At 56.0% G+C, this 26348-nt stretch overlaps 1 protein-coding gene across 2 annotated transcripts in view; it reads left to right on the forward strand.

Annotated features, from left to right (window-relative positions):
* The window catches only part of PTPRN2 (protein tyrosine phosphatase receptor type N2), a 720648-nt gene that overhangs the window by 227723 nt on the left and 466577 nt on the right, over nucleotides 1-26348 (forward strand). The window lies entirely within an intron of this gene.

Consider the following 26348-nt stretch of genomic DNA (forward strand, 5'->3'; position numbering starts at 1 on the left):
TTTCTTTCTTTCTTTCTTTCTTTCTTCTTTCTTTCTTTCTTTCTTTCATTTTATTTATTTATTTGTGAGAGACACACAGAGAGAGGCAGAGACACAGGCAGAGAGAGAAGCAGGCTTACTATAGGGAGCCCGATGTAGGACTCTGGGATCATGCCCTGAGCTGGAGGCAGACACTTCATCGCAGAACCCTCCCAGGCACCCCTGCCCTGTCTTTCAGGAATCATCACGGGGAGGCTGGGGGAGCAGGGGGCTTCCTCTGGCTTCCCCGGGGACCCCGCAGGTAGGTGCCTTTGAGTGGGACATGGGGCTCTCTCCAACACTGGGCTTCCTTTCCCTTTGCTGAACCTTCAGAGAAGGCGTGGGGACCACCCTGCTCTCCTCACATGGGCGATCCCCCTGCGAGGACTCTGTGGGGGGACGCCATCCAGGGAGGAGCTGTTGGAGCTACAGTAGGAGGGGGGAACAGGCCAGAGGGGAAGGGGGCTGACAGGTACGGCCCTCCCTGCATGCATGTGTCCCCGGGTCAGGGCCTCATGGGACGTGACCCCACAGGTCAGCGAGGAGGGGCAAATGGGTGCTGGGAGGGGCAAAAAATCAGAGACCTGAGGAGGAGAGAATATTTGTTTATTTTTTCCAGCTCAGTGTTGGAGCCAGATGTCCGGGCATGGGGTAGGGGTGCTGTGGGAACCTGCCGGTGCACACGCCAAGTGCCCGGGTGGGGTCGGCTGCAGGGCTGGCTATGTTGTCCTTCGAAGTCACTCAGAGCTGCCGCCTGGTGGTGTTCCTGGTTGGGAAGGGGGCCTGCTGTGTTGAGGTGACACGTGGAGCCCACAGTGCCCGTCCCATCGCACCCCCGCTCTCGCCCCTCCTGGGGTCCTGCGCTGCGGTTACCAGGTCCGGCTCCTCTGGAGAGCGGCGTGGGCCTGGGGGATGACGTGCATGTCCAGGCTGGGCACTGAGCGGGTCCCCTGACCCAGGACACGGTCACCACGTAGCCGCCCCACCTGGGGGTGGGGCTTGGGCTTCTCATGGCTCTGGTTGCCCCTGTGCACATGTGTCCCAGGAGCCACACAGGCACTAGGGCCAGTGGGTTTGGGGGGCACTGTTTCAACGCCAGACTGCAGGGTACTGCATGTGTGTGTGTGTGAGGCTGGGGCTGCCACAGAGGCTGCTGGGCCCCTGTGGGCGGCAGTCAGTGTGGGCCCCCCCGCAGCTGGCTCCCTGTGCCCCAGATCAGAACCCGGCGTGCATCAAGTCCCTGGAGCTCTGAGCACGCTTTGTGCCAGGACAGCGGGAGCTTCAAGTGGCTGTGGGGGTGGCTTAAAAGGAGGAGGGGAACCGAGAGGCCTGCAGTGGGGACAGCATGGAAGGGAACTAGGCCTGGGTGAGGCTCTCCTAGGGCACGAGGAGCTGGGAGGCCCCTGGGGAGGAGCTGTGCCTTCCAGGCTGCAGGAGCTCTGAGGCGGGAGGAGGAGAGCGGTGTTCCTGGGGATCCCACAGCAATCCTGGGGACTATGCCCTCCTAGAGCAAGAGTAGCAGAGTCAGAGGGGCGGTTCTAGGGCTAAGGTCAGGGCCATGTGGGCGGGTGAGGCCATGTGTCCTGGAGTCTCCGGATTCAGGTGAAAGCCCAGGTCCACCCTTCTCAGGATGTGGATGGACGGCGCCCTGGGACGCTGCTGTGCCCTGCCTCATGTGACCTCGGAGGCAGTGGCGGACCCCCTGAGCCCAGAGGCTTTCCTGCTGGGTGGTCTGGCTGGTGGGTGGCTGTGCCCGACGGTGCCTGAGGGGGGGCAGCTCAGAGGCTGGTGGAAAACAGCACCTTGCCTTTTACCAAAGAACAAAAATTACTCACTATTACATGCAATTAGCAATTTTAAATTATTAATGGTGGTAAAAGAATGTGTCTATTCAACAAGTAATTTGTTGTAATTTTTAGTAATTGAAAGTAATTTCTAGCAATTAAATCCCAATTTAGTGCATTTTCTGGGTGATACCCTTGTTCCAGGGGGTGCGTCTGATTGAACCATTGGGCGCTTTTCTCCAGGCACTTTGTTCAGGAAAATGCGCTGGGTGGGATATTTGGGGCGAGTGAGGTAACCAAATCTTGGAAGTACGGTGGAAATCCAGAACTGCCACTGGCCGAGGCCCCAGCACTGTGCTTGGCTTGCGGGTGAGACCGTGTGCCACTGGGGGGCCCAGGCCTCCCCCCCCACCCCTGCCCGAGCTGCCACCCCTCTGCTGACTTGCAGGGTCGCCCCTGGGAGCTGGACCCTGTGAGGAGCCCACTTGTCCAGCAGGGCGCGGGGTTGCAGTGAGCTGGCTGGGGCAGCAGGTGGCCAGCGCTGGGGGCTGGGGCTGGGAGAGAGGGCAGTGGCTGGACACCAGGTTGCGTGGGGTGGACCCTCGTGACGTCCCCCCTGAGCTCTGGGGGCAGGTGTGCTGGGAGGGCTGGACCAGGGAGTTAACCTAATCACAGCGGATTTGCATGTGAAAAGCAGCCCAGAGACTGTCTTTGTCTTCCACCGAGGGGATCTTACCCCATGAAGTCTGTCATCTCCTTTGTCAAGTAGCAAATAAATGTTCCGACTAAATTCTTCAGAAATGAAATGACTTGGTATATCTGGGAATGTGCTTTATTCCCCTTGCAAATTAGTCCTTTTAACCACGCACAACGACTGCCCACTGCCCAGGGTAGTAATTGAAACCGGAGAGTGAACGGCCTTCCTGTATTTATCTTCTGTTGGAACAGTGTGAGTGTTGCCCTTGCCTCTGTGCACAATGCTGGCTTCTTGGGGGGCGGTCCAGGACTTCCTGGGCAGCAGCCCTGTCCCCTAGGTGGACGGGGTTGTGCACCCAGCCCCTCCCAGTCCCTGGGCCAGCAAGGGTGGCATGTGTGTCCCTGGGGGTCCCGTCCCCACCCCTGCCCCCAGGATCGCTGTGTGCTCAGGGCTCCCCTGCACTGTCTTCCTCCTGTTCCCTGGGATCCTCTGCCAACTCCGAAGTTCCCTCCCGGCCCCTGGCCTGAGCTCCTCAAGGCTCAAGTCCATGGCTTCCGAAAGTCTCCCCAGGATCTCACGTTGGCTCCTGCGGTGAGTCTCACTTCCTCAGACTAGGATCCTATTTATAGCAAACACTTGGAATGCCTCCTCTCCTGCTTTAATATGAAATTAATAACAGAATTCCCAACATGCGACGATTTAAAAAAAAATGAATATATTGCTAGGATGTAAAGAGAGCTGGAAGGAAGACAAATGAGCATAGGCCAGCATGCATCTTGGGCACGTGCATGCACTGTGTAGACACGGTCTCAGCTGGAATGAGATGCTGGCCTGGGATCCCAGGGGATGGCAAACTCAATGCAAAATGATTCCCGAGCGTGCTGTGGGGCCCAGTACCATTTCTGGGCTGTGATGCATACTTGGTACAGGACGATGGGGAGGAGGGATCTGTGTCCTGGAGGCTGCAGTCCTGCTTGAGATTCCACGTGGGGACTGGATTCTGGGCATGCACCAGGGCCTGCGTGTGTCCTCCCTGTGATGTGCTTCCTCCCGCCGCCAGGAGCCCTTCCTTCCTCTGCTCATGTTTGTGGCTGGGCTACTGGCAGGAAGTGATGGGGACACCACAGGGCCACCAGGAAGCCAAGCTGGTTTCACTGGGCAAGTCCACTCCATGAATTACTGCAGCAAGAGGGGTCCTCCCGCCCCGGAAAGGCCGCAGGTGCGGTGCTCCCTGTCCTGGATCGTTTGTTAAGGGCAGTTCTGTGCGGCAGCCTGGGAGCTCGGGCAGGCTCTGACCTTTTCAGTATCTGTTGACTCGGTCTTTGAGTAGAAACAGCAATTGCACCTGCCAACGTCTCTTCACGCAAAACAGTTAGGGGGGTGCAGGGCTAGCAAAGGGCAGTAGACTCCCCTTCTACAAAGTTGAGCAGAGAAAGCAAAGGTAAAGACTGAAGATCAAGGACCAGCCTGTGCTCTCAACATAGAAATGAAGCAAAGACAAAAAAGAAGAGGTAATGTGTCTTTCATGAATAAATAAGTAAAATCTTTAAAAAAAGAAAGAAAGAAGAGGTAAGAGCCTGTGGAAAGGCCCACAACCCTTCCACCATTCTCTCCACAAATGCTAAGCACGCAGTTGCATCTCATTTTTTCCAGCGGATGTTTGCTCATTGCCACCGTGTGCCCACCTTGCATGCCAGTCCTTGCAGTGGGCTAAGGAAAGGTGACCTTGGGCTGGCGGGGCTCCTTCTGGTCCCATGGTGTCTTGGGGCAAAGCATTAAACCACCACCACCACCACCACCCCGCTATCCTCCTCTGTCCGGTGAGGATGCTGAGACACGGGCCATGGAAGGAGGCATCCCGGGAGCTGCCCGGCCCATACAGGCTCGGGTAGACCAGATGCAAAGCCTTGTGTTAAACAGCGGAAGTGTTGGGGTTAATTTGTTGCCATAGTGTCACCCAAACCTGACACGGAGGAAACTCACAGTCTAAGGGAGGCTGACTTACAACACATTGTGATGGCACTGCAGGGCGATTAGAGCAGAAGCTTGGCATTCGTGAGGGAGCTGTCCTCAGAGATCCCCAGAATTTGTGAATTCACACTGAGGCAGTGTGTACTCTGTTCCTTAGTGGCTGTAGTGTGATGTGAGAAGTTAAGGGAAATTTAGGATCATTGGATAGTTTTATAGAGTAGGACTAAGCACTGGCCCCCGAGCTGGGCAGGCTCATCCCCAGGCGGTGATGTTCCCCAGGCTTCAGTGTCCAGGGGCCCCTGACCTCTGGCTGCAGACGTGTCTCAGCCTAGACCCTTCCCTCCCCCAGCATGAGTCTCCTATACATGCACCCAGGACTCCAGGACAGATAGTGCAATTGGTCCAACAATCTACTCGTAAGAGCTGAGCGTCAGAGCCCCGTGCACCAAGCTGGTCGTCACAGGTGGAAACGCTCCCACAGCTGTCAGATGCCCGTACCCCTTCAGGCCAGCAGACAGGACAGTGACAGACCTCAGTCCCTGGGCTGGGCCGGCATCAGAACACCTCTGATACATGTGTGTAGGGGGGTGTCAGCAGTGCTGGTGGTGGATGTGGGTGTTCAGACCTGTCCCCAGAGTCATTCCTGGAGGACACGGTAAGGAGGGCCCGGGGAGCGGCCAGTCCTCTCATGCTTGTAGCTGCTCCCAGACACTCGCTCCCCTCCTTGCTTGTGTTTGAATGTCATTAGCGGGCCGAGCAGAGGCCTGTGCCTGAGAGGCCGTGAGCTATGCTCTTGGACGGGTCATTCTGGGCTTGTGACATGTCTGGTCAATGGATGTGCATTCCGTGACCTTTCAAGAAGTTCAAGAAATTCACTGGGCATGTCCTTAAAAGATACGTACGTGGGGATCCCTGGGTGGCTCAGCAGTTCGGCGCCTGCCTTTGGCCCAGGGCACGATCCTGGAGTCCTGGGATCGAGTCCCACATCGGGCTCCCGGCATGGAGCCTGCTTCTCCCTCTGCCTGTGTCTCTGCCTCTCTCTCTCTCTTATCTGTGTCTATCATAAATAAATAAATCTTTAAAAATAAAAAAAAATAAAAGGTACCTACGTGTGTGAACAGTCCAACTGAGCCATTAACATTTGTGGAACTTGGCATGCAAGGACCTACCCTCAACGTCTGCAGAGACGCCTGAGCACCTGCCATCCACGGTCACCCCCTGCAGGCTGCAGAGGGGCCCGGACTTTGATCTGTCAGGTCTCCTGAGGGCTGCCCTGGTTGGTCCAGGCTCCTCACAGCCAGTTATACCTCGGCCCGCTTCCTTGTGACGTTGCTGTGAGGCCAGCTCTCCTGGTGTTCAGTAGGGACAGGCAGAGTGCTGGGACGCAGGTGTGTTCAGAAAGCACATGTGGTCGTAGAATCCTGGCTGGAGGTCCAGGTGGATGGGGCAGATCCTCTGTCCTGTGAGGTTGGCCGGCGGCTTTATCATGGACCCCTCTTCTGGGAGGGACAGGGGCCCAGGGATTGGCCCTTATGCAGCCAGTCGTGGCCAGGACTCCCAGCGCTGCTGCCCTGATGAACTCGGGCCCCTGTGGCAGTGAGCCCATGGATTGGGGTGGTGTCTGAGAGGAGCACCCACGTCCCTACAGGAGGGCAGCTCTGACCGTCACCTCTGGGGAGTGTGGTGCTATGCTCCATGGGTCTCACCCTGGTCCGTCCCCTGCTGCTGGCCTGTGGGATCAGCCCGGGCAGCACACACCACAGCCTGGTCTCCCGTCACAGGCCTCCCGAGCATCCCTCCTGCAGGCTGGCCCCATGTCTCCTGTTGCGTTGGCCCCAGCTCGCCCCCTGTGTGTCCTGGGTATCCAAGGGTCTCACCCTGCACTGCAGTCCATGGGTGACAGCCTTCCTGCCCATGGCAGGTCCTGGTCCAGGGCATGTGGGCAGGGCCGAAGGTCCTATGAGGCCACACACAGGCCGCAGCTGCAGCCCTGGGTCCATCTCATGTCAGCACAGAACTGCCACAGCCTCCTCAGGGGAAGCCCGTCGCCTCCCACGCTCAGAGCTCTGCCACTTGGGCCTGAGACAGAGAGGGACGAGAAGAGGCCGTTGTGTACACCGCCCGCAGACTGCGTCCCCTGCTCTGTGTGGGAAGCTCACCCACGGGCTCCTGCTGCCCGGCCAGCTGTGTTCTCTCGTATCCTGTCGGCTCGTCCTGCCAGTGGCTGCTTTGCCGCTTGTTTTCACTCCCAGGACAGAACGTTTTCTCCTTAAAGCACCAGCTGCTCTCCTGTTCTCTCCCTTCTCTCAGGGACTGAAAAACCCAATTTGAATTTGCTCAAATAGCTTTAAAATCAGAGTTTACAGAGCATCCTCCTTGCACACGAGGCCTGCTGGGTACAGCGTTTTGAAGGCTTCCATGAAGGAGTACGTAGACACGGTGGGTTAAAGTCACAGCTGCTCTTCATGGGGAGAAGCCACGGGGAGGCCAATGGGCAGCTTATAGGTCAGAAGAGGAGGTAGATGGTCTGGGAGCCCTGGACAGGCCCTTGGAGGGGAGGGTAAGCGTTGCTGCCCTGTGAGCATCCACTGAGCTGCACAGCAAGTCAGTGCCCACCTGAGGACCCAGGGGGGTGGGGGGGGCGTACCTGTGCCGCTGCATCCTTGTGGGTGCCCCCCCCCCACCGGCCCCATGTCACTCCTACCGGGTCTAACAGCCAGGGAGTCTCCCTGTCCTCAGAACCCAGCCCCATACCCCCCAGGAGGAAGGAGAGGAACACACGCCTCTCTCCTGTTTCTTCCTTGAGGTCTTGGTTCTAGAGCTGGAGCAGGGCCTGGGGGCTCATGGGCTTGGTGAGGCTGGAGCGAGGAACAGACATGAGAGAACTGGGATCCCAGTGAACAGGCCGTAGACACCCTCGAGAGGCCGTGATATGTCCTCTGGAAGGATGCTTCCTGCGTGCTGTTCCCCTCAGGCAGGGCACCTCTGCCCCCTCTGGGCCTAACAGCCAGCCCCTGGGGAGTGCCGGGCAGCCATGCCCCACAGCAGGCACTCTGGTTCTCGGCTACATGTGCTAGGCTTTGGAGGTCTTGACGTGGCGCCTGTCTGGGGGTGAGCGTGGCCCCTGTGGAGCCCAGCCCTCCTCCTGCCCGTCTTCCCTTCATTCCTGTCCCCCATGCTCGTGAGACCAGGCTGCAGGCGGGGCCCTCGTGGGCAACACGTGTGCAGTTCAGGCTGCCTGCTCCAGGAGCACGTGTGAGGGGACGGCAGGAGCCCTGGAGCCCCCACGGTGGACGGACGGCACGGCTACAGCAGGGTCAGGTGCCAGGGCGGCAGGGAGGGGAGAAAACCCACCTGTGGCTGGCACAGATGCCTGTGGGATGTGCGGTGGCAGCCCTTGTGGTGGGCGGTGCATGGGGCGATGGGGGCCAGGCTGAGGAGGCTGCTGCCAACGTCCTGAGAAGCGTCAGGTTGTGGGGACCTTGGAGTGCGCAAGTGGTGCCCAGTGCGTGAGTGCCTCGATGCCCCATCACCGTGAGGGGAGCATGAGCAGAAGGCTGGGAGGCCTGCCCTGGACGTCCCAGCCCTGATCCCCCACCACAGCTCCGCCTGACCCTGGAGGTCCCTATGTGCTGCACACCACCCTGCACGCCTGCCCCGAGGGACTTCCGCAGGCAGGGAGGCCGACATTCTGGCCTGAGGCCTCGCTGGGAGGGCCCTCCCCAGGACATGGGGCGGGGAGGCTGATGGCAGGGCTGGACGGGGTTCAGGAGGGTTGGGAATGACCTGCAAGGCCAGCACCGGACACTGAGTGCATGTGGGCAGAGGTGCTGGCGCCACGCCGGTGTCCCCACTGCGTGTCCTCAGGCTTCCCAGTTGTTCCCACATGTCTGAACGCTGTTGGTCCTCTGGAGACTGGGCTTTGACCACGGGCACCACTGGGCCTCTGGGAGGGCAGGGCCCGGGGGAGCCAAGCCACACATGGCGCTGAGCAGCCCGCAGCTTCGCCCACCTGAGACCAGAGCTAGAGCTCGCAGGTGCAAAGCCCAGATGCCACTTGGAGTGGAGGGACAGCCAGCGATAGCGCTGGAGCATCCCAGGTGAATGAGACCTGCACATGGGCAGCTTGGCCCCGCCCACCTGCCTGTGGGTGGGCAGGGTCCTCCTGATAGCAGCTCTGAGGATGCCCAGGCCGGGGTCATGGGGTCACAGGGGTCACAGGGTGAGAGAGCACCAGCCTTGGCTGCAGGGCCTGCCTACTGCCCTGAGGCCCCCGCAGCCCCACTGCCCTAACCTCACCTTGGCAGGTGGTGTGTGTGTGTGGGTGCGTGCACACATGTGCTTTTGTGTGAAAGTACATGTGGAGGCATGTGTGCACATGACTGAGTACGTCAAACCATGTGAACGAGTGTGTACATGTATTTGTGTGTCAATGGTGTGGGTATGATGTACCTGCTGTGCCTCAGTGACCCCCCATGTGTCAGTGTCCACCCCATGCCTCAGTATCCCCCGTGCCTCAGTATCCCCATGTGCCTCAGTATCCCCCGATGTGCCTCAGTGTCCCCTGTACCTCAGTGTCCCCCTGTACCTCAATGTCCCCTGTGCCTCAGTGTCCCCGCCTCAGTGTCCCCCTTGTACCTCAGTGTCCCCTTGTGCCTCCATGAACCCCCAGGCCTCAGTGTCCCCTATGCTTCAGTGTCCCCATGTGCCTCAGTGTCCCCCCTGTACCTCAGTGTCCCTCACATGCCTCAACACCCCCCCCAGCACCCTCTTGTCCTTGCCGGACGCTGGTAGGATTTGGACAGCCATCCCTCCAGTTGCCCTGGGGGAGGGAGGAGCCACCCCTGGTTCCACGGCCACTGCTTCCCGGGGTCCCCATCCCGCTGTCACAGCCCCCTGTCCTCGGTGCCCTCCCAGAGGCATCTCCGCCCACCGAAGCCACCCTGCTGGCCCACTGAGTACCAGCGCCATCAGGGAGGAACCCACTGTCTGCGGCTCATGGAAGCGCGGGCGTGCACGTTGCATGCGGGCAGCTTCTCTGGGGCATGCAGCAAGGGCTGTGGGGCGTGGGCTGGCCCGGGGCTGCAGGGCATCCTGCAGGGCCCACCGGCCGCCTCCTGGCTGCTGCCCTTGTGTTCAGGGAGGCAACAGTGGGGATCCACGGCCTTCCGTCCCCTCCCTGCCCATGCCGCTGAGCACCTTCTGTGCTGGTCTGGGCTGTGGGTTTCCACGCCCGCCTTCTCCCACAGTCAGGACGATGACCCCGTGTGCCGGTGCCACGAGGGTGGGGTGTCCAGTGGTGGTGGCTGGGCATCCCCGCAGACCCTGCCCTGGGTCAGGGCCGTCTTGCTGTGATCGACTCCCAGCGCTGCAGTGGGACAGCTGGTGTGTATTTGTGCGTGAGTGTGTTAGGAGTGCGGGGATTTGAACCTCAGTGTAAGAACACGTAAGAGGGAATGTCAGGGTCATCTTTGCGTGGAAATCCTGGGAGCTCACGTGTCAGCTTCACAGCCCTCCTGGGCTTCGGTTAGCGGACTGTTTCTTCAGGTTTTCAGGAAAAGCTATATCCTGCCGGGGCCATGGCTTCCCTCATCTGTGATTTATGACAGTACATGTTCCTACATGTTACTGACAAATTATTTATGAAGCAAAGTTTTGTATATAAAGCCTTATTCCCCCATGGAATTATTTATTACACTTGAGCTGTGTGCTGAGGAGACAATCTCAGGGGAAGCGACAGGAAATCTTGAGCCAAGCCAGCAGCAAAAATGGGAGGGCAGCTCCGGGCAGCACCCTTGCTTCAGAGCCCACAGTATTGAGAATCCACTTTGGTGAGTTTTGGGACCTCTGGGGGCTGCCCTGATGTGTGCCTGGGAGCCCACAGATGGAAGAAAGGTGTTTGCCTGGTAGACATGTAGGCATTCCAAATCTCTTGGGCACATTATAGTCTCCTACACATGTGTGCACATGCATGTGCATTCACACACAAAGACACACCCCCATGCAGACAGACACAAGTGCACATGCATGCAACACACGCACACACATGCAGAAAACACACATACATGCATGCCCATGCACATACAAATGCACAAACCTGCAGACACAAAGACCCTCATGCAGTCCATACTCATGCAGATAGCATGAACACACAAATGCACATGCATGTTACACACAAATGTACACATGCTTACATGCACTCACACAGATAACATGCAACAAACAGATGTGTACAGAGATGCACACATATATGCCCCTGCACACATAAGACAATATATGCACAAGCACACATGCACAGACATACACACATGAAGACACAAATGTACACATGTACAGCCACACACATGCTCACACAATGTACATGTATATAACAGACACGTGCATGCACAAACACATGTACACATGCAAATGCATGCACACACATGCTGCTCTTTGGTGGAGGTTGAGGGAGTGCATCGCCTTCATCCCAGCTTGGGAGGAGGTGGGTTCGGCAGGAAGAGGGTTGCCACTCCTCTTGGGACTCTGGGGGGGTCCTCCTCACAGACTTTCCAAGCCATGAGGCATTTCTCATTATGCAGTTTCTGAGGTGACAGAAATGTTCTGCTCTGACTTCCCATGGGGGTATCTCTGCTCTTGGTGAAGAGCCTGATGCCGACATTCTCAAAGCCAACGTAGGTTCTTCCTCTTGCCTCCTATGGGGTGTCCTGAGCTTCATACTGCTTCCTGCAGCACGTGGTGGGGGCGATGGAAGGCACGGGGTCACAGAATGCTCACCCTCCCTGCGTTCCCCGCATCTGCTTCTCAGTGTGTCAGCCATCTACCGTCCTGGTGCACTGTGGGCCATCCTCTACTTCCCTGAGTTCCCCTGGAATTCTGTGTCCACCCAACTGAAGCCCGTGATTGTAGAAGTGCTCTGCCTTGGAAGGAGCAGGCACAGAGGGGGCCTTCCAGAGCGCAGTGTGTGCAGAGCTGCTTCCCGGAGGCCTTCCCGGGTACCCCACTCCTGCTGCGTCCTGCTTACCGTATTGGAATTATTGCGTGCCCTTTATTGCATCCCATGCCATCTCCTTCCCGACTGCAAAGGCCAGCGGGGTGCTCCATGTGGGGCTGCCGGCGCCTGATCGTGGGAGAACCCTTGTGGTGGGGGCTTCTGGTTCACACGGCATGTGAAACCACGTCTCAGAGCATTTCCCCAAAGTTTCACAAGATGCAGGACGGGCAGGCTGGAACAGACAAGGACATAGGAACAAGAAAAACCAGTCCTAGGAAGGATAGACCCACAGTCCACTTGGGCCACTCCTCATCCTCCCAACAGGATGCAGGACCGTCTTCTGTGTGTGGCCACCAGGAAGTCCCCATGTGGCGCAGAGCAGAAGCCCAGTGGACAGCAGATCCATTTCCACCATGCAGGAAGTTTCATCAGGGTGTGGACCATGGGAAGCAGAGAAGGTCTTCTGTGAGACCTAGGGCAGGGAGGAGGCCTCCCTGGACCAGGGCACCCAAGAGCAGCCTCCCCCCTGGGCTCTCTACCAGGCTGCATGTGGGAGGCTGACGGGGACCCGGGGCTGAGGTCAGGGGCACCGTGAGGAAGCCATCCCTGGGGGCAGGGACTGAGGTCCTCGGTGGAGTTTTGGGAACGGGCCCCCAGCAGAGAGTGGGTGAGACATGGAGCATGGATGCTCAGCAGAGTCACAGAGGAATTCTGAATGAGAAAGGCCTCGAGGATGGTCCTCATGGACAACTGGTGCCTGACTTGGGGCCCCTGCCCTGCCTGCGGAGTAAAAGCTTTCTTATGAACGGCTCCAGGTAGAAAGGAATGAGGTGGCTGTGATAAAAGATTTGTTCTGGCTACTGCTGGGCTTTGGCTAAAGCGGGGCTCAGAGGAAGGGCCACGGCCTTTATTGCCGACACTGCTTTCTGGGCAGGGATGTTCTCAGCACAGTCAGGGACTACCGGTGGAGGAAGAGTCATCGCTGCCCCAGCAGGAAGTTGCGGGTGATGCCCGCTGACCAGGCCAGGCCCGGCGAGGTCAGCGAAGACCCACTAAGGCCCCGGTGTTCTGTGGCCCGGCGAGGTCAGCGAAGACCCCACGCATGCTCCTGTGGTCCATAGCCCTAAGCATATCAGCTCTTCTTCAAGCTTCTCATCCTTATTCCTGTTACCTAATGACCCTGAATGTCTGTGCTGTTCTGGCATCACATTTGTGACAAACGAGGGAAGTGCAGAGACAAAGCACATCTGTCCCCTGAAACTACTGTCCTTTTCAGCAGCCAGGTCAGGTCACCGCTGACCCCCAGGTGGGCGTCCGGCCGTGATGGGGAGATAAGGGCTGAGACAGCGATGGTATAGGTTAGCCGTCAAGAGTTGTCTCCACATTACCTGAGACACGCAGGTTAGTAGTGTGTGGGTGACGTGTACAAGTCAAGAACTTGGAAAAAGAATGAGATGCACTTGAGGAAAGCATAAAAGGGCACCTGGGTGGCTCAGTCAGTTGAGTGTCTGACTCTTGATTTCGTTGGGCTCAGGTCATCTCAGGTGATCTCAGAGTTATGGGATCGAGTCCCTGCATCAGGCTCTGCGCTGAGTGTGGAGCCTGCTTGGGATCCCCTTTCCTTCCACTGGTGACTGAGACTCGACTGGTAAGAGGCCTGCCTTGGTGCACTAAGCAAGCTTCCTGAGATACCATCTGCCCAGGGTCACTGGAGCCCGCCCCCTGGGGCACAGCCCAGGTAGGGGGCAAGGGAGGAGGCAGATGGGGGTGAGGACCCAGCACCACCTCTGACCCCTGGGGTGGTGGTGTTTGCATTGTCAGCTCATCTGAGGCTTCAGAAAGGGGAGAATCCACCCGTTGCCTGTGTTCCCACAGCAGGGGCTCCCCTGGGTCTGCCCCGGGTGTAGTCCCTTCTTCAAGCCCTGGGCACTAGCCAGGACCCACACGTGCAGCTGTGGGGAGGGTCAGTCATGCCCCAGTGGCCCTCCATGTACGTTCCAGGGAGCCCACTGCTGCTGGTCTTTTCATAGGGAAATCCTCACCTTGGGCCGGCTCCGTGGACAAAGCGTACACTCCCGTCTGTGGCATGTGTGCATCTGTGCAGGCATGTCCGTGTGTGTTTGCGTGTGTATCACGGCGGGCTCTGTCCCAGCAGCCTCTCTGTAGACGTTCCCCTGCAGCTCAGGGCCTGTCGTCGTCACTGCATGCAGCAGATGTGTCCAGGAAATGGGTCTGAGTCATGGAGGAGCTGAAGGAGGATGGCTTTCCAGGAGTTGAGTCCCTGCAGTCCCTCCCTATCCTGCGCGGTTTGGGGTCACCCACTCCTTCCTGAGTGTGGGGCCCTGGGCAAGTGGGGCTGTCATGTCCTGAGCTGCCTCTGTAGGAGAGGTGAGGCCGTCAGGTTTGGGGGAGCATGTATGGCTGTGGTCTTGTGGCCTCTGCGCTGTTGCTTTAGGGGCCTTAGTTTGCCCTTTTTTGAACCATTTTTCTCAATCTCTTCTTCTTTCCTGGAGGCTTTTTTTTTTTTTTTTTTTTTAATTTTGGGAGAGAGCATAGCGAGGGGCAGAGAGAGAGAATCTCCAGCAAACTCTGTGTGGAGTGAGGTGCCCAACGCAAGACTCGATGTCATGACCCTGAGATCATGACCTGAGCTGAAACCCAAGAGTCAGCCACTTAACCTACTGAGCCCCCCAGGTGCCCTTTTTGGGAGCGTTTTACAGGCAGATCCTGTCTGCCTGTCTGGACGCATGGCAGTTTCCCTCCAACATCAGACAGACGCGCGGCCACCGGAGTAGGAGGCAGGGGAGCAGGGGAGGCAGGGCCAGTGTCCTGGTTGAGCCGGGTTGGGGTCCACCAGGTGCCCCAAAGACCAAGGGGAACAGTCCCATGTGATGTTAAGCTTTGTATGGGGTTCCTTGTGAATGCAGCACACATGATAGCCCCAGGGCCTGCTGAGAGAAGGAAGAGGACAGTGTTCTCTCTCTTCCCAGAAATCCAACCTAAAGGAGGTTCTGTGGTCTCCTTGTGGGGATGGTCACAGACTGGCTGAGTTGCCAGCTTCGTGGTCAAGCACCTGCCTCGGTTCCGAACAGTGTTGGTACACGAGGCTGGGTTTAGGGGATCAGAACGTGAACTTGGCCAGGAGAGATCTGCAACATCTGGTTAGAGTATTGGAAGCAAAGAGTCATATGTTTATTTTAAATTGTCCCAGGATTAGTGCTTAGTATGTATTTAAAGCACTTGGCAGGGATCCCTGGGTGGAGCAGCGGTTTGGCGCCTGCCTTTGGCCCGGGGCGCGATCCTGGAGACCCAGGTTCTAATCCCACGTCGGGCTCCCTGCATGGAGCATGCTTCTCCCTCTGCCTGTGTCTCTGCCTCTCTGTCTGTCTCTGTGTGACTATCATGAATAAATAAATAAAATCTTTAAAAAAAATAAAGCACTTGGCATTGGGGGGGGGAGGCTGGGGGGCTCAGCAGTTGAGCATCTGCCTTCATTTCAGGTTGTGATCCCAGGTCCTCACATCGAGTCCCACATTGGGCTTCCCACATGGAGCCTGCTTCTCCCTCTGCCTGTGTCTCTGCCTCTCTCTCTGTCTCTCATGAATAAATAAATAAAATCTTAAAAAAAAAACTTAGGAAAAAATAATTCTTGTTTGTTTTTTTTTTGAGCAGGTAAGTCCTATTAAGGAAATGGTGCCTTCTGCATACCACATCTGGTTCTTAGGTTCCAGAGGGTGGATAGGGGATTTTGGATCGAATTGCCTCTCAAGTAGCCAACCTCAGGTTTAGGGAGGAACGACCAGATTTCCCTAAATAATCGGTGTCCATTTGAAAAGCGGTTTGCTTCTCCAGCACCTCTATCTTTCACATCATCAGGAAACCCCAACAGCGCAGGTTGGCCTGGAACAGAGAAGCGAACTGGGGCATGTGGCTCTGGTCAGGGAGCCCTCCATCTGGTGGGTGCTGGGCAGTCATGGGGCTGGCCTGCCGCTGGCCGTCTCCTGGAGACAGGCTGGTGGGGGACTTGCTGTCAAGTCCATGAGTTGCTGGGGGGTGTGGGTTGACGCCGGCTGGGATCAGGTGGGCAGAGGTGAGGTGGGAGTGGCAGGGAGAGCTGGGGATGCTGAGCCCGAGGATGCTGAGAGCCGGGATGCTGGGCTGGGGATGCTGAGGCTGGGGTTGCTGAGCCCGGGGATGCTGGGCCCGGGGATGTTGAGGGCCGGGGATGCTGAGCCTGCGGATGTTGAGCCCACGGATGCTGAGGCTGGGGATGCTGGGCCCAGGGATGCTGGGCCTGAGGATGCTGAGAACTGGGGATGCTGAGCCCAGGGATGCTGGGCCCAGGGATCCTTGGCCTGGGGATGTTGAGAGCCAGGGATGCTGGGCTGGGGATGCTGAGCCCGGGGATGCTGGGCCCAGGGATGCTGGGCCCAGGGATGCTGAGCCCGGGGATGCTGGGCCTAGGGATGCTGAGCCTGGGGATGCTGAGGCTGGAGATGCTGAGCCTGGGGATATTGAGCCTGGGGATGTTGGGCCTTGGGATGCTGAGTGCAGGGATACTGAGCCTGGGGATGCTGGGCCTGGGCATGCTGGGCCTGGGCATGCTAAGAGTCAGGGATGCTGAGTCCGAGGATACTGAGCCCGGGGATAATGACCCCAGGGATGCTGGGCCCGGGGATCCTCAGCCCAGGGATATTGAGAGCCAGGGATGCTGGGCCCGAGGATGCTGGGCCCAGGGATGCTGGGCTGCCATGGCAATAGGGAAGCTGCTGCTCTGCCAAACAATACAGCAAGCCTCACTCTCCATCAGTCTTTTATGTTTTGTGAAATAAGAGCATGATGGGAAGTGAGAGGAGGCCAGACTGCTGGGTTGAGGATGAGTGTTTGCAGGCGGGGAAGCTGCCATCCTCGCCATGGGGGCAGGTCTCCTTGCCTCCTCCTGGGTATTCATCATGTGTGGGCAGAGGTGCCAGAGCCCAGGAGTCCCGTGCTCCTACACTCACAGGCCATGTTCTGAGTCTGTCAGTGTCTACACACAGTGACAGCAATAATGTCCACGTGAAGAGAAAGGCGGTTATTTCCCAGTTCACTGCTGGTGACTGTGAGGTCCCAGTGACAGTGACTGGGGTCCTCCCTCCCCACGTGTGGGATTTCCTTCTGCCCCAGGTCTGTGTCCCTGCCGTGCCTCGAGGTCCCGGGTGTCCACGAAATGACGCCACACCACCCGGGCCTCGTTACCGCTGCTCTGCCCTCATGCCTCTACTGTAGTCGAACTCGATTTCCACCAAGATTTCAGCGCTGCTTTAATCTCTGTACCTGTTATAATCCAGTCACAAAGTATTCACATCACTGTCAATATTTCATCTTCTTTCAGGAAAATTTCCCACAAGCATTTTATTAACAAGTGAATTGTTAATTTTTCCCCTACCAGATAGCATTTCACAGAAATTGTCTTTCCTAAACCACACAGTTCACAAGGCAAATTTATAAGTGGCTGAAAAATGGTACAAAATAGTGGTGTCAAGTTGTAAGAAAATACCAGGAGTACAGCTCAAAAATTAAATGTGTTTTGTGTCACATCCAGAAAGAAACAAGAGAGTGAAAACTGTAAGAATTCAGTTAGAGTCATAAAGATAAGCTTCTCTCTTATTTTTAATTTATTTCTTTTTAAAGATTTTGTTTATGTATCTGAGAGAGAGAGAGAGCAAGTGAGCAAGAGCAGGGGGAGGAGCAGAGAGAAGCAGACTCCCCACTAGGTAGTGAGCCTGAACCTGGGACCCCAGGATCATGACCTGAGCCCAAGGCAGACGCTTCACTGACGGAGTCCCCCAGGTGCCCTGAAACTTCTCTTTTTTGGGGGGCAGCCTGGGTGGCTCAGCAGTTTGAGTGCCTGCCTTCCACCCAGGGCGTGATCCTGGTATCCCGGGATCGGGTCCTGCGTTGGGCTCCCTGTGTGGAGCCTGCTTCTCCCTCTGCCTGTGTCTCTGCCTCTCTCTCTCTCTCTCTCATGAATAAATAAATTAAAATATTTTTTAAAAATCTTAAAAAAAATATTTTTTTTCTATGAGAATCTTTCGTTTTCTCTTTCTTTGCAGATGCATGAGTGTGCGCATGTGTGCTATGTGTGTGCATGCTATGCATGCGTGTGGTGTGTGCAATGCATATGTGTGGGATGTGCCATGCTTGTTGCTGTGTCTATGTCGTGTGCATGTGCTCTGTGTGTATGTATACCATGCATGCGTGTGTATATATACTGTGCACGCATGTGTGCTGTGTGCATGCAGGAAAGAGCAGAACATAGCCCTCTCTGTTTTATAGAACTTCTGCATTGCTTTGGTTTTAGTTTTGTTCAATACACATGCATTATGCCTTCAACATATGAAAATAAAGGAAAATAATCCATGATCATTAGAGACTATAGATAAGTGGAAACTAGAGAATGTCTGCATGGACTTCTCCCAAAGGTAAAGGCTCCTGGCACCTCGCCCTGTCTGCACCTTGGTGAAGACCTGGGGCCCGCTACAGCTGCCTTGGACACTATCTGTTTAACTCACCTGACGGGGTGAGCATGTTCTGTGTTATTATAGCATTTTCATGAATATTTTAATGATTGTGAGACATTTTGAGTTGACATATGATAGTTCATGTAATATTTTATTTACTGTCAGGCATAGAAACAATTTTTTTACTTTTATAAATAATATTCACTACACTTCTCAACACTAAGTTTAGAGAATGTGTGCATTTGTGTGTGTTTCCTGTTTACACCACACTGCATGGGAGGCTCTTGGTGTGTCTTGTCAAATTAGGGTAGAATTGTTTACAAGTCAGTAACGAGCGACTGCTAATGAATGCATATTGGTCACTGCTGACCAGCCGCCTGGTGGGGACATCACAGAGGGCTTGCAACAGGCTGTGCTGGGCCCTTCCCAGCCCCGAGGACTCTGGTAGTTCTGCTCCTAAACCACAGCCCAGCTGGCCCCAGAGAACCCTCTTCACGTTTTCAGTTGTGTACAAGTTACAAACCAGAGGCTTGCAGGCCGACCCAAATCACAGGTGGTGGTGTGCACGTGTGTGTGCAAGCATATGTGCAAGGGCACATACACATACATGCATGCATGTGTGTATGTGTGCAAGCATGCATACAATGACATGTGTATATGTGTGCATGTGTCTGTGTGCAAGGGCACATGCATATATGTGTACGTGTGTGTATGTGTGCAAGGCCATGTGGGTATATGTGTGCATGTGTGTGTGTGTGCAAGGGCACATGTATATATGTGTGCATGTGTGCAAGCAGTGTGCAAGGGTACATGTGTGTGCGTTGTGTATGTGTGCAAGGGCATGTGTGTGCAGGCATGTGTGTGTGCAATCATGTGTGTCTGTGTAAGGGCACATGCATGTGTGTGCGTGTATGTGCTCAGTGTGCAAGGGCACATGCACATATGCGTGTGTGCACATGTATCTGTGTGCAAGGACACATGCATATATGTGTGCATGTGTGTATGTGTGCAAGCATGCGTGCAAGGGCACATATGTATATGTGCACAAGGATGCATTTGTGTGCATGCATGTGCATGCATATGTTTTTGTTTTATTTTGTTTATTTGATCTTACGTAGTGTTTTAGGAATTTTGAGTTCATTGCAAACATGTTAAATCGTTCAAACAGAAATAACTCACGGGTTCTCTGGAGAAGGCAGAGGCCTGGCCCACTGAGCCTGTGCTCCTGTGGATAAAGGTGGTGACCCTCCCTGGCCTGAGCCTCACTGCTGCCTGGTGACCGTAGCTCGGAGGCACACACGTGTTGGCTCCCCGCTGTCGGGAGCTGGTGGCCCTGTCCCTGTCTTGGTGAGAGCCAGAAAGGGAGTCAATATTCCACCTTTGCTTTTAGCAGGATGTGCTTGAGCCCCAAGATGCAGGAGGTGGGTGCAGATGCTGGCAGATGCGGCGCCAAGCCAGGCTGACCTCACAGACCAGGTGCCTGAGTCGGGAGGAGGTGCAGGTCCCACCCCACAACGCCCTGTGCCTCTTAGCCTCTACAGGCTCTTGACTTGGGCTCTGGATTCAAGATTTTACCTTAGAAGCATGTCAGGGCATTGTCCCTTTTCTCCCCTTGCGGTGATCCCTCATCCTGTATCCTTGGGAACAATGTGTTGTCATTTTATGAAGTAAGTTCATAGTTTCCTCTGCTGGTAGTAGTTGTGGTGATAGTATAGTTTTTCTCCCTTTCCCCTGGTGCTCGTCTCTGGGTGGGCATCTCGTGCGCCCACCCTGGGGCATGTTGCGCTGCCGTTTCCAGCCGTGAGCCTTTGGGCATGTTACTTCCTAGGCGTGTGTCCCAGGGTGCCCATCTAGACAGCCCATGTTCGCCCTGTGCAGTGGGTGCCCCGACAGGCGTGTCGGAGCTGTGGGATGGCGCAGGTGCGATGCGCATGTCCTGTGTGATGGGCCCGCTTTCCTGCCGTCCCCTTGGAGCTTCCTTTGCATTTCCTGGGGAGGCTGCCAGTGTCTGCCCCTTTGTGCCACGCAGCCCTCCCTTGAAGGAAACTCTACGGGTCATGGGCACCACCCTCCAGAGTGGTGCCTACACGGCTTCTTCCCACCTCAGCCCCAGATAAAGTCCACATTTGCCTCGGAGGCCATCCATGTCTTCCAGCCCCTGAGAGCGTTTCTCTTTGCGGGTACTTGCTGGCAGGTGCTCCAGGCACTGAGCAGCAGCAGTGGCGTGCCAGGGGCTGCAGTGGTCAGCGTGCAGGTCCCTACCCTCCTGCGATCACCCCACACCAGGAACGGCTCCCTGACCACTCCCTCCATGCCGCAGGTGCTTCCTGGCTCAGGCCTGGTCCCCCTGCTTGCTTCTTGAAAATGCTCCCTATTGTCATTGGAGCCGTGCTGTTGACGTCACTTTATTATGATCCATCAGCACACGTGGTGCCTCGCCTGCCAGCTCAGTGGGGCTGAACGACTAATACAACCACGGACCATCACTGCCCTCAGCATGTAAGTCCTTTAACATAGTCAAAGGAAAAAGGCAAATGCTTGAGGACGTGAGTCATCTGACTTTGGGGAGTCTGCTGGACAGGATGACATGGGGCGAGCTGGAAAGCACTCAGGCTTCAGATTCAGCTTCTGAAATGCAGTGACCCCTGCCTGAGGGTCATGTGCACCCCTCAAAGGAGATGGCATTTTCCTCAGGAGGACACACGGGTCAGAGTTGGGAATGGTCCTCGCCAACTTCCGCATTTACAGATGGAGACTCAGGTGTGAAGGGTGAAACACCTGCCTACGGTCATGCCATGTGGTAATGGCAGCATCTTGGCTCCAGGTCTAAGCCTGTGTCTCAGTTGTCTTGGGGTCTCTGACGAGATACCACCAACCTGTCTCACTGTCGGGAGGTTGTGAGCACAGGTACGGGTCCCGCGGCCAAGATGCACGGGGAGGGCCTCTTTCCGTCTGCAGACAGCCCCCTCCTGCCACAGCACTCATGGGGGACGAAAGGCTCCCCTGCCTTACTCTTCTTGTAAGGGTGCCTCTGCTGTCACACTGGCTCTGCCATCACAGCCTCAACCATACCTGGTCCCCTCTGAAAGGCCCACCTCCCAACTCCTGCTACCTGCTGTCCTCTCTCGTGTGGGTCTGGGGCACCACCCAACGCACCTCTCAGGCACCAGCGGACCCACCCCAGCTTCACGATGGCGTTTCTGCACCAACGCTGCCTTGTCCCTTCCTAGAAGATCTGGCTTCAGGTCACGTGAAGTGTTCGTGTTTTGCTGCACAGACAGACCCAGAGGCTTAGAAAACGTGTATTTAGTAAGTCTAATAAATACATCGATCGCCTGCAAATGCAGCCTGAGCCAGAATACTCAATGAGTTTTAATACCACACCATCTTGCGTCATTACTGGACGATGACATCATGTGGCATTCATTGCAGCAGGTGGAGAAGGCGTCTCACAGTCCCGCGTGGCGCCCTGACGTACCTGGAAGTCATGTAATGGGGAACCACTTTCCAGGAAAGCCTTTTCAGTCTAACAGAGATGGCCGGGTCCAGGTGGTGCCCATGGAGTGGGTGGCTCCAGCGCCCAGTGGGTGATGAGGGGGACTGCACCTGGAGAATGGACTGCGCGTGATGCCATCCCGCTGCTTCGTGTTCTGGGCGGCCAGTTGTCTGCAGCCACTGCGCAGCACTTCCTAGAGCAGGGAGCAGTCAATGGTCTGCGGAACTTCCACGCCCTGAATGTGGACATGAGAGTTCCATGCACGTCTGCTCTCAGTCCAGGCAGGAGGCTCACTAAGCCCAGTGCACACACCTAGTGGGTCAGGCCTGTTCCCAAGAGTGGACATGTTCTGTCTCAGGGGATCCACGCACATGTGCTCTGACGCCTGCTGTCTGCCAGCGTGATGAGGACAAGGCCTCTGACGTCTTGATCAGGAAAACCCAGCTGATCCTGAGTCCCTGTCAGATGGATGGGGTTCAGTCCCATTTAACCAAGCTTAGGAGGTACTCAATACTCAGTCCTAAGGAGAGACAGCTGCTCAGGAGGTACTTAAGACTCAGTACTGCCTCATGCAAGTACAGAGTGCTGAATAGGAGGTGCTTAGTACTATGTAACAACGGCTGCTCAGGAGGTACTTATGACTCAGGACTGCTTCGTGCTGAGTACAGAGTGCTACATAGGAGGTGCTTAGGACTCAGCAGTACTTGGTCCTCGGCTGAATCTGCTACTTAGGAGGTACTCAGTACTCAGAAATACTCAGACCTAGACTTAAGTAAGCTTGCTCTCTCTGTGCAGGGACCTGGCCTCCTGGGTTTCCCAGCTGAGACCCCAAGGCCTCTGTGGCGAGTATGGCTGTGGCCTGGCCTGGGCTACAGCATGACCTGGACACACGAGGAACCAGCTCTCCATGGGGCTTTTCCTCTCACGAAGCAGCAGCAATGGCTTTCCGTGTTCTTTGCTCTCTCATTACAGGGCTGAGGCTGGACACAGATCACATGGGAGGCCATGCTGTGGAGAGCTTTAACACAGACCGGGCAGGAGAGCACGTTGAGCTGCGCTGGTGTAGACACTGAACCGTGTGTTCCTCTTGCTTTAATTCTGAGGAGGAGACACTTTTTGTGCTCTGACTCTGGTGTGTGAAAGCCCAGAACTTTGCTGGCGCTCAGCTCTCCTTGGAGGCTGGGCTTCTATTGTAGCAGCCCGTGCTGCATGGCGGAATGTTCCGGCCCCACCTCCGGGGCCAGCAGGTCTTGTTTCCTGTAGGGAGTTGAACCCCGATGTCTACTCCACTTCTGACCCATGGGGCTGAACCCATCTCCTGAGTAACCGTTGTGCGGACATCTGGGCTGCATAGGACCTTGAGCCAAGCAGGTGGGGGGTTTGGCTCCAATTGCAGCTGGGGAGATGTGTGTGCAGTTAGCTGGGGCGAGGCAACGACAGGGCTGGGGAAGGCCATGGAGGCTCAGTGGGCAGCCCTGCATCTCCGTGGGCTTGGGGGTCACTGGGCCCCAGGCCTTAGGATGTAGTTTGGGTCCAATCAGAATCAATGAAGATCTGAAAACAAACAGCAGCCAAAACAAGCAACCGGCTTTGGCAGGAGGAGAACACAGGGTCCCTGTGAGACCACGTCTCGTGTCTAGACCACGACGGGAAAGGGGTGGGTCAGACGCTGGAGCCCCGCGGGCCTCTCCTTTCTCAGGTCACTGTGCTTTTGTAGGATCATGGGAGCCATATGGATCGTTCCCTGGACGCTCGAAAAGTGTCCGCATATATTTCCTCAGTTAGCTGGGGGAGGGAGTCAGGCAGTGACGTGTCACCGGGAGTGCTGAGGGTGGGCAGACATTTACCTGAGTCCCTCCCAGGCTGAGGCATGACAGACGGAGGCAGACAGGGCTTCCTTTCCGGGTGGAGCAAAGCCAGAGGGAGCAAGGACTTCAGGACGTGAGATCATTCAGGCCAAGTGTGCTGGGATGATTTGTCCTTCCAAGGCTGTAGCAGGGGAGGTGAGAGATTTTAATGAAAACATAAAGTTTGTCAACACATCTGAGGGGAAATATTGCTAAAGCTGGGGCTGCGGGGGCACAGTCGGAGGGAGGTTGAGAATCGACCTGGCGTTGGAAAGATTTATGAGAGATCACAGCTGGGGAAGCTTTGATGGCTGTGCAGGGAAGGAGGCTGCACAGGGAAGGAGGTTGTGCAGGGACAGAGGCCACACCAGGAAGGAGGCCCTGCCGGGATGAAGGCTGCATCAGGAAGGAGGCTGCACTGCATGGGCAGTTCCAGGGCCTTCCTGCACCGACCACCTGGCCCGACCCATTGTCCACCTCCCGGAGGCCTGTGGTCACCTATGGCGCCTTCCCAGAGCCTGGCGGTCAGGTTCATGTCACAGTGCAGCCCGCGGGGCAAGGGGCCTGTCCTCTCTCTGGGGACAGCCTTGCGCCCCATCCCGGCACATCCCCTCTTCAACCCTGCTGACCGCCCTGCCTGGGTCCCAGGGTGTTGCCTCGGGCCCCGCGTTTCCAGCCTGAAATGTTGGCCCCTTCCCATGCTCTATGCCCACCCCTCACAGCCTTATGGTTCCAGGGTGGTTAGCCTGGCTTGCTTCTGCCTTGAAGCCCCTGCCCTGCTTGCTCCCTGCCCCTCACTCCAGCCGTTCCTGCTGTCTTCTTAATGGGTCCTGTCCACTGTGCTTGCCTATCCACTGTGCTCACCTGTCCACTGCCCTTGTCCACTGTGCTCACCTGTCCACTACACTCACCCTTCCACCGTGCTCACCTATCCACACTCTCACCTGTCCACTACGCTTACCTGTCCACACCCTTACCTGTGCACCCACTCACCTGTCCACTGTGCTTGCCTGTCTACACTCTCACCTGTCCACCATACTCACCTGTCCACTGTGCTCACCTGCCCACATCCTCACCTGTCTGCCACTGCCCATCTTTCTTTACCCACCACCAGTTTGCTTTCTTTTCAGCACTTACCACAGACCAATATTTTCTTATCTGTGAGTTTATGATTATTGCGTCTTCCTCTGTGGGAATGTACGTTCATCAACAGGAGCAGGAATTGGATCCTCCTTCACACTCTGGTCTCCGCCAATGGGAGCACTGAGTGCTGAATACACACCTGACTCCCTCTACTTTATCCATTTATTTCCAAATATTTAGCAAATTCCCATCCGGTATAAAGGGCTGGTGCAGGTCACGAGCACACAGGGTGGATATCAAGTTTAAATCTCCTAACGCTGCTTCAGGGGGTTCCTTTTTTGATGAACCTGATGTTCTAGTGGTGACCAGTAACAGTGATGGCATTTACTCTGCTGCTGTGGGGGTCCAAGGTGAATTCACATTCTGTTGAGATCTGGCGTCTTGCAAAGTGCATATTACAGCAGAGTGGGCACCCTGGACGTTTAATTAATTGGCTTTTTAAAAAATGATTTCATTTATTTGAGAGTGAGCATGGGGGGAGGGGCAGAGGGAAAATCAGGCTCCCCCTTGAGCAGGGGCCTCTCCCCAGCCCCCAGCCCAGTGTGGGACTCGACCCCAGGACCCCGGGATCTTGCCCTGAGCTGGAGGTAGGTGCTTCATCACCTGAGCCCCACAGGCACCCCTGCATGGAATTTTAAACAAACATACCTGAGTATGCAATGTATTAATGTAACATACTTTAGTTTTCAGAGTTTGCCCTGGAAAGATGTGTCTTCTTGCTCAGAACACTTATGAGCCTTCTCTGGGCTCTTTCTTCACTGACATGGGTGTCTCTGCATCTCCCAGGCATGGGGCATCTGCTCGTGGGTGGCAAGTCTGTGGGCAGTGGCGTCAAGCTCTCTGGTGCCAGGTTGGGCCCAAGGTGTGCACCCCAGCTCCGCAGGCTGCTTTTCACACTGCTTCCCATCTGGAGGTAGCTGTGAACGTGTGCCAACCGCACTGGTTTCTTGCGTGGTTTGTAAACTGTCTTTGAAAACATTTTCCAAAGAGGCTGGGGCTCTGTGTTTGGAAGTGTTGGGTGTGTAGGTTCCGACGTGACTTACAAACAAGTCTCCGTGCCTCACAGTGATGCCTCAGTCTGTTCCAGGGGCTGTGAACGGCGAGTCAGCCCTACCCGGGCACCTGGTGCCCTGGCCTCTACACCGGGCTCATGTGCTGGGCCTCAGGGACGGCCTGCTCGAGGAGAGCCCTGCTGCCCCCTGGTCTTCCACTTCACACCACCAGGTTGAGAGGACCTCTCTCTGCTGCCAGTCCTCCTCGTGCTGCCACTCACCAGGACCCTCCTTAGTGGAGGTTGAAGGACGCACACTCTGGTGTTGTTCACTGGTGTCACTCTGTGGTCTTCCTAGCCATGTCCTCAGATGTGCTGCACATCCCCCACCTCCTATTATAGCCCCGACTGTGTTCACGCTCTGCTGACTGACCAACTAGCAGTATCCCTTGTGAAATAAAACGCCAACTGACTCCAGTTTTTATTTCTCCCTGGGGTTTATCGAGTTAGAAGTAACTCCTCTCCCTCACCCCCGGACAGTCTCCTCCTCCCAGTTGTCTCTGTCTTTGGTTTCCTCCTCCACCCTGCACCCTCTCCTCATGCTGGCAGAGCCCTCTAGATCCTTCTCCCAACACGACAGAGGACCATCCATGCCTCTTTCCTTGGACAGACGCTCCCCTCTCCATCCTCCCATAGCTTCCCTCTACGTCCTCCCATAGCTCCCCTCTCCGTCCTCTCATAGCTCCTCCCCTCTCTGTTTTCCCATATCTCCTCTCTCCATCCTTCCATATCTCCCTCCTCATCACTCTCTTGGGCTCTTGTTTTTCTACATGGTTTGAGGAGTGCTTTCGAAGGCTGTGGTTGTCACATGATGTTGGGGGCAGGCTCTCTCTCTCTGGGCATTTGC

The sequence above is a fragment of the Nyctereutes procyonoides genome, unplaced genomic scaffold, assembly GCF_905146905.1.
Source record: "Nyctereutes procyonoides isolate TBG_1078 unplaced genomic scaffold, NYPRO_anot_genome, whole genome shotgun sequence".
NCBI lineage: Eukaryota > Metazoa > Chordata > Mammalia > Carnivora > Canidae > Nyctereutes > Nyctereutes procyonoides.